The sequence below is a fragment of the Xiphophorus hellerii genome, chromosome 14 (genome assembly GCF_003331165.1).
Source record: "Xiphophorus hellerii strain 12219 chromosome 14, Xiphophorus_hellerii-4.1, whole genome shotgun sequence".
Classification (NCBI taxonomy): domain Eukaryota; kingdom Metazoa; phylum Chordata; class Actinopteri; order Cyprinodontiformes; family Poeciliidae; genus Xiphophorus; species Xiphophorus hellerii.
The window spans coordinates 24,924,331-24,933,376 of record NC_045685.1 but is presented as its reverse complement, the minus strand read 5'-3'; the positions used below and the strand labels follow the sequence as shown (position 1 = coordinate 24,933,376).

At 36.5% G+C, this 9,046-nt stretch overlaps 1 pseudogene; it reads right to left on the bottom strand.

Moving 5' to 3' along the window:
* The window catches only part of LOC116733240 (oocyte zinc finger protein XlCOF6-like), a 29,127-nt pseudogene that overhangs the window by 15,546 nt on the left and 4,535 nt on the right, over window positions 1-9,046 (bottom strand).

Genomic DNA, 9,046 nt, shown 5'->3' with positions numbered 1-9,046 from the left:
CGTTGAGATCTAGATCTCATTTTCAAGAGGGACCTGCTGTCTTGGTCACAGATGCGCCAGCAAGACGTGCACCAACAATTTGTCCTCTTTTGAACTCTGGTATGTCACCCATAATGTTGTGTGCATTGCAATATTTTGAGCAAAACTGGGCTCTTACGCTGCTAATTGGACCTTCACACACTGCTCTTATTGGTTCAATGTGCAATTAATGAAGATTGGCCACCAGGCTGGTCCAATTTAGCCATGGAACCTCCCACATTAAATGAGAGGTGTATCAGTTTCATTGTCCAACCCCTGTAAGTAGGGGGTGTCTCTCAGAACCCCAGAAGAACAGGACAAACAATTGATGCTGAGGAGACGAGACATAGGATGAGCAAAGAGAGGTGTGTTTCAAGCTGAATACAAAGACAGGAGAAAGAATTTGATGGGGGGAGAGGAAGCAGGTTGGGTTGACCACTCAAATAGCACAGAGACAGCTGAGGTGGCAAGTCTGATTATCCCACCAAAGAGCAGGAGGAGAAAGGTGTCTTTCAGACCAAGTACAAAGTATTGGGGGGACAGGAAGTCTAGACCACTAAAGAACAGCAGCCTTTCAGACTCACCAACAGTACAGGGCTGTGATAAAGAATTACAATAAGCCAATAACATCCACTCTATCTCATGACATCAAGCACTACGACCCACAGCGGGAAGAGGTGTCAAATTCATTAACATATACAGTAAGCCCCCTCCCCCATACTCCTAATTATTCATGTTCCTATTCATAACCTGTCATATTGCTACATTAGCTGGCTAGCATGTCGCTAGCTGCCTAGCTCAGCTAGTTTCTGTTAGCTCCCAAAAATGACTGGATTTTTAACCCTGATAGGTTTTTTAAACTGGATTCTCCCTGGGAAAGGAGGCCATAATATTAACACATTTCTAAATTCATACAATTAAATTACAAGTTTACGTTCTTCAAAGTTTCGGACAGCTCCAATGACAAAATGATCGCAATTGTGTGTAATTCTGACTTTGACTGAACTTTAGTTTGGGGAACCATAATTAAACAACCTTACCGAGAACTCAAAACAAATTTATTATTGGCATAAAATCTGTCTCAAGTGCTACTGAACAAACATACAGACATTTACAAACTTAAAGCAAGTCATGAAACAAAAACAGAAGCTACCACTGCTGATGGACAAAAACCTTCATCAGTGTTCTTCTCTAACACGTAATTTCTCCTTTTCATGGAGCCTAAACTGTATGAACGGACACTATTTAGTTTATGTACAACTAAATGCATTTTAAAAAAACGCATTTAAAAACAAAATTTTAGGATTTTTTTTTTTTTAGGATTTATTCATTTAGATTAAGAAACTTTTAAGAAAGTTTCTTAAAATTTTTTAAAAATCCTAAAATTAAGAAATTTTAGGATTTTTAGGATTGCAATACTTAAATCACACAATGTAATTTTACTTGTCTTTTAACAGAACACAATAACATAACATAGAGTTTATTATTAACATCACCAGCTTACCTGTAAATCAAAATATCTCTACTAGGAGTACAGCTACACAGCGCTCATAAACATCAGTGTTAGCGACCGTTATCTCTTCTTCTTCTTCTTGATGAAATTTATTGGCGGTTGGCAAAAAACGTTGGGTGAGCATTACCGCCACCAACTGGTAAGGAATGTGGACCACATGACACACAAACAAACAAAAAAAAAACTATATCCTATTATATAACTTACTTTGTTTCAAAAAAATCAAATATAGCCTGATATCCTCTGCTTCCCGAGTCCTTTTGCAATAAATCAACAATATCAAATTTCATTTTCATATTACTAAGGTTTCTTATTAACTTGTTTCTCTGAAACAGATCATTCCTGCAACTTAAAATAACATGCTCCAATGTCTCATCTTCCCTGCAGTCACATTTCCCTGTCTGATGTTTCCCTATCAAAAATAGTGATCTATTTAGACCAGTGTGTCCAATCCTAAGTCGTGATGAGAAGAACCATGTTGGAATGTATATTGTAACTTTTTACTTTGTAAAATAGTCTAATGTTATTATATCAGGTTATAGTCTTTCAGGTTGAAACTCAGTTGTAAAGTTAAACACTGAATTATTATACATGTTTTAGAGTTTTAGAATTCACTTTAAAAGCTGATTTTTCTCATAATCTGTATTACTAACACATCACATGAAATAACATAGATGGATGTGTGAATGACTATTTCTGTTGAAAGATGATTTTACATTTACAAGCAATGAAAACATGACATTTAAAATTACAACATAACATTAAACCACTAGAAAAACATATATAATACAGAAATATATACAGAAACCAAGTCAACCACTAGACCAGAACCATGCTTCTGGTTTAGTGTATGTCGTAGAGTTTTCTGAGACACCTCTACATCCAATGTATATAATAGTGTATATGTAGATTAAAGTCCAGGAAACATTATTGCTGAAGCAAAATTTGTCTGTGACTACACCAGTGCATACAGGAACAGCTAACAGTAATCATGAAACTAAAACAAAGTACAACAAAAAATAAACACACAAGGACTACAAAAGTTTAAATCTAAAACTAAAAATGTTCCAATGCATTGTTCCTTTAAAACGTTACAAATACACAGTACATTATTTCAAAAACACTTGAAGATTAAAAGTTGCCTTAAAATAAAATAAAAAAGTTTCATGGAAAGATAAAACTACTTGATACTTGAGGTTCAAATGATGCCGTTCTCATATGAACATTTAAACTTAATTTCTTGAGTGAAACTTTTTCCACAGGTCACACATAAGAAAGGCTCCTCACTTGTGAATCAGCATGTGACGATTCAAACTAAATTTGCTGGAGGTTGGTAGGTAAGTATAAGTAAGTTTCCTCTGGTCCAATTCCTTTTCTGGGCTGGACAAACAGGAGTCTAAAAAGTAATTGCTAACGTAGTTTTCTGGATTCTAAGTTTGTTCTAATCCCTGTTCTGGGTTGTTAGATAAGCATAAGTATTCTCTGGACTTTCTAAGTATGCTCTAAATTTGTAAAAGTAATGAGTACTCCTCAGTTTCTAAGTAATAATAAAAACTTAATGTTCCTGTTCTGAATGAATTTTTTCTGGACTCTAAGTTTGTTCTAATTCATTTTCTGGTTGCAGTAATAGGAGTCCATCTGCATAATAATCTAAACATTAAACTAAGAAGTATAATATTGGTCTACATAGCGAGTACTGTACAGTTCGTAAAAAAAAATAAGCTAAAGAGTGACTAATAAACTAGAGTCTCTTGATTTCAAGTTTGTTCTAATTCCTTTTCTGGGTTAAAAGTGAGAACTCCACAGTGTCTAACAGGCAATAATCTAAAAAGTAACTGATAAGTAGGATGAAAAGACAACATTAGGAAGAATATGGCACATATGGCAAGACAAAAAAAAAAGCTGGCAAAGACATTGAGGTCAGGGAGTGTGTGTCTGTAACTATGATGTGTTTGCAGATTAGCCCATGTCTCTCACAGCCTGTTCTCCAAATAAGTGTCTGATAAAGGTGGAATAATCAAGAGCGAATCCTTGAGAGTTCAGCCATAAGATTCCCCGGGTGACTTCAGGAGGGTGAGGAGATGGGAAGGAGACGTTTGTTTACAAAAACAAGAACATTTCACTGCTTTCATTTCTAAAGTATTTTACATCCAGTCATACACAGAAACTTCAAATAAAAGCTAAACTCAATTATTCTACATGGTACAGAACTCCATGAAAACTGAAATGCACAGAAATTAATCCTGTCTGAATGTGTTCCCCTCTTTAACTTCAGTATCTAATAGGATACTGATGGGGATCTTAAGTACAAATACGACTGAGAATTAAAACAAAAAACTGGATTAAAGAAAACAAGCTGGTAGGCAAAAGTAGACCTCAGGTTTATCTTGGTCAGACAGTGAAAGACACAATCACAGTGAATCACTAGCAGCCTGCAAGAATCTGTTGACTTTAATATGTTCAACTTGCTGTTTACATCACCTGACCAGATTTTCCATAAGATTAGATGCCAAATTGGATCGGATCTGTTTTGGACCTATGGATTCTCATCAGAGTGAGTCTTCATGTGACGAGATAAATAACTTCTGTTACTGTAACTTTTTCCACAGCTCCCACATGAGAAAGGCTTCTCACCTGTGTGAATTCTCATGTGATGAGTTAAAGTCCCTTTTTCACTGTAACTCTTTCCACAGATCCCACAAGAGAAAGGCTTCTCACCTGTGTGAACTTTCATATGAGCATTTAAATGAGTTTTTAGGGAGAAACCTCTTCCACAAGACCCACAAGAGAAAGGCTTCTCATCTGTGTGAGTTATCATGTGGACATTTAGAGAGTCCTTTCGAGAGAAACTCTTTCCACAGGATCCACAAGAGAAAGGCCTCTCACCATTGTGAATTTTCATATGAACATTTAAATAATCTTTGCAAGAGAAACTTCTTCCACAAGACCCACAATAGAAAGGCTTCTCACCTGTGTGAATTCTCATGTGAACATTTAAATTAGTTTTTAGGGAGAAACCTCTTCCACAAGACCCACAAGAGAAAGGCTTCTCATCTGTGTGAGTTATCATGTGGACATTTAGAGAGTCCTTTCGAGAGAAACTCTTTCCACAGGATCCACAAGAGAAAGGCTTCTCACCTGTGTGAATTCTCATGTGATAAGTTAAAGTCGCTCGTTCACTGTAAGTCTTTCCACAGGTCTCACATGAGAAGGGCTTCTCACCTGTGTGAATTCTCATGTGAACATTTAAATGACATTTTTGACGGAAACGTTTTCCACACGACCCACAAGAGAAAGGCTTCTCACCTGTGTGAATTCTCATGTGCCGAGTTAAAGGCCCACTTTCACTGTAACTCTTTCCACAGGTCCTACATGAGAAGGGCTTCTCACCTGTGTGAATTCTCATGTGAACATTTAAAGTACTTTTTTGAGAGAAACGTTTTCCACACGACCCACAGGAGAAAGGAATTCACTTTAAAAGCTGATTTTTCTCATAATCTGTATTACTAACACATCACATGAAATAACATAGATGGATGTGTGAATGACTTTATTTCTGTTGAAAGATGATTTTACATTTACAAGCAATGAAAACATGACATTTAAATTACAACATAACATTAAACCACTAGAAAAACATATATAATACAGAAATATATACAGAAACCAAGTCAACCACTAGACCAGAACCATGCTTCTGGTTTAGTGTATGTCGTAGAGTTTTCTGAGACACCTCTACATCCAATGTATATAATAGTGTATATGTAGATTCAAATCCAGGAAACATTATTGCTGAAGCAAAATTTGTCTGTGACTACACCAGTGCATACAGGAACAGCTAACAGTAATCATGAAACTAAAACAAAGTACAAGTACAACAAAAAATAAACACACAAGGACTACAAAAGTTTAAATCTAAAACTAAAAATGTTCCAATGCATTGTTCCTTTAAAACATTACAAATACACAGTACATTATTTCAAAAACACTTGAAGATTAAAAGTTCCCTTAAAATAAAATAAAAAAGTTTCATGGAAAGATAAAACTACTTGATACTTGAGGTTCAAATGATGCCGTTCTCATATGAACATTTAAACTTAATTTCTTGAGTGAAACTTTTTCCACAGGTCACACATAAGAAAGGCTCCTCACTTGTGAATCAGCATGTGACGATTCAAACTAAATTTGCTGGAGGTTGGTAGGTAAGTATAAGTAAGTTTCCTCTGGTCCAATTCCTTATCTGGGCTGGAAGAACAGGAGTCTAAAAAGTAATTGCTAACGTAGTTTTCTGGATTCTAAGTTTGTTCTAATCCCTGTTTCTGGGTTGTTAGATAAGCATAAGTATTCTCTGGACTTCTAAGTATGCTCTAAATTTGTAAAAGTAATGAGTACTCCTCAGTTTCTAAGTAATAATAAAAACTTAATGTTCCTGTTCTGAATGAATTTTTTCTGGACTCTAAGTTTGTTCTAATTCATTTTCCTGGTTGCAGTAATAGGAGTCCATCTGCATAATAATCTAAACATTAAACTAAGAAGTATAATATTGGTCTACATAGCGAGTACTGTACAGTTCGTAAAAAAAAATCAGCTAAAGAGTGACTAATAAACTAGAGTCTCTTGATTTCAAGTTGGTTCTAATTCCTTTTCTGGGTTAAAAGTGAGAACTCCACAGTGTCTAACAGGCAATAATCTAAAAAGTAACTGATAAGTAGGATGAAAAGACAACATTAGGAAGAATATGGCACATATGGCAAGACAAAAAAAAAAAGCTGGCAAAGACATTGAGGTCAGGGAGTGTGTGTCTGTAACTATGATGTGTTTGCAGATTAGCCCATGTCTCGCACAGCCGGTTCTCCAAATAAGTGTCTGATAAAGGTGGAATAATCAAGAGCGAATCCTTGAGAGTTCAGCCATAAGATTCCCCGGGTGACTTCAGGAGGGTGAGGAGATGGGAAGGAGACGTTTGTTTACAAAAACAAGAACATTTCACTGCTTTCATTTCTAAAGTATTTTACATCCAGTCATACACAGAAACTTCAATAAAAGCTAAACTCATTATTCTACATGGTACAGAACTCCATGAAAACTGAAATGCACAGAAATTAATCCTGTCTGAATGTGTTCCCCTCTTTAACTTCAGTATCTAATAGGATACTGATGGGGATCTTAAGTACAAATACGACTGAGAATTAAAACAAAAAACTGGATTAAAGAAAACAAGCTGGTAGGCAAAAGTAGACCTCAGGTTTATCTTGGTCAGACAGTGAAAGACACAATCACAGTGAATCACTAGCAGCCTGCAAGAATCTGTTGACTTTAATATGTTCAACTTGCTGTTTACATCACCTGACCAGATTTTCCATAAGATTAGATGCCAAATTGGATCGGATCTGTTTTGGACCTATGGATTCTCATCAGAGTGAGTCTTCATGTGACGAGATAAATAACTTCTGTTACTGTAACTTTTTCCACAGCTCCCACATGAGAAAGGCTTCTCACCTGTGTGAATTCTCATGTGATGAGTTAAAGTCCCTTTTTCACTGTAACTCTTTCCACAGATCCCACAAGAGAAAGGCTTCTCACCTGTGTGAACTTTCATATGAGCATTTAAATGAGTTTTTAGGGAGAAACCTCTTCCACAAGACCCACAAGAGAAAGGCTTCTCATCTGTGTGAGTTATCATGTGGACATTTAGAGAGTCCTTTCGAGAGAAACTCTTTCCACAGGATCCACAAGAGAAAGGCCTCTCACCATTGTGAATTTTCATATGAACATTTAAATAATCTTTGCAAGAGAAACTTCTTCCACAAGACCCACAATAGAAAGGCTTCTCACCTGTGTGAATTCTCATGTGAACATTTAAATTAGTTTTTAGGGAGAAACCTCTTCCACAAGACCCACAAGAGAAAGGCTTCTCATCTGTGTGAGTTATCATGTGGACATTTAGAGAGTCCTTTCGAGAGAAACTCTTTCCACAGGATCCACAAGAGAAAGGCTTCTCACCTGTGTGAATTCTCATGTGATAAGTTAAAGTCGCTCGTTCACTGTAAGTCTTTCCACAGGTCTCACATGAGAAGGGCTTCTCACCTGTGTGAATTCTCATGTGAACATTTAAATGACATTTTTGACGGAAACGTTTTCCACACGACCCACAAGAGAAAGGCTTCTCACCTGTGTGAATTCTCATGTGCCGAGTTAAAGGCCCACTTTCACTGTAACTCTTTCCACAGGTCCTACATGAGAAGGGCTTCTCACCTGTGTGAATTCTCATGTGAACATTTAAAGTACTTTTTTGAGAGAAACGTTTTCCACACGACCCACAGGAGAAAGGCTTCTCACCTGTGTGAATTTTCATGTGATCAGTTAAAGACCTTCTTTCACTGTAACTCTTTCCACAAGTCCCACAAGAAAAAGGCCGCTCATCTTTGTGAATTCTTATGTGTCTCAGCAAGATATCTTTTTGAGAAAAGGTTTCATCACAAATTTTACAAGAATATAATTTTTGCCCTGCGTGAGCTTTCTTGTGCTTTTGTTGTTTTGAAGTGTCAGTTCTGCCTTTCTGCTCTTTGGTTTTCTCGTATTTCTCCTTTTGTTTTTGTTCTTCCTTTCTCTTTTTTACTGGGTGTTCAGAATTGATTCCTTCCTGATTCTGGTTCTCAGTTTCTGCAGAGCCATGAGAGATGAGTTGGTTCCTCTGTGGTTCCGTTTCATTGAGAACCTCCTCCTCTTTACACACACAACATTGTGGGAGATCTGGACAAAAAGACAAAACAAAAGCCTTTAAATGTCAATCAAAAAAGGAATCCTTCACTTTAATCTCTTGATGCATCAAAACAGGATTTTCTTGGGTTATTCTAAAATTATAATCTTACAAGAATTAACATTAACTCAACAAATGAGGTTCTTCTGACCAGAATGTAATTAGATGTGAGTCAAAATATGATATTATGGACCTCCAGGTGAGCAAACAAGATGGCGATAGCTTAACTTAGTGGCTTCCTGACAAATATTACAAAAGGTTTTCTTTCTCTATGTAGCTACACGATATACTGTATATGACATTAAAGAGTGACATAAAATGCCTTACGCAAAACACTAAATGGTTTTTTAATCTCAACCATTGATATTGTCAGACATTGCTCCACTCACACACTCAACACAAACTTTCAAAAGCACGACTAAATCTCAGCCTTTACTTTCCTGCAATTCGCAGCAGAATTGGTAACAGTGGGGTGATTGTTGTTGTAGCAAACCCCCGCAACCCCTAAATGAAGTATTTTGGCTTGACTGATGAACAGTGAGGTTTATTGAACGTAAACCTTGAGTTTCACCATAAAAGCTGTATGCACAATCACACAAACAAAAAGACAGTGAAAGCTACAAAAACACGCTCTTACAACCAAACGTATCAACTAAAAATAACGTTCACTACTAAAAATATTACAACAAATAAGTTGGGGTTATTTCCACTCCTGCCAAAATTATAACTAATTGGTTTACACAAGAACAGAGATA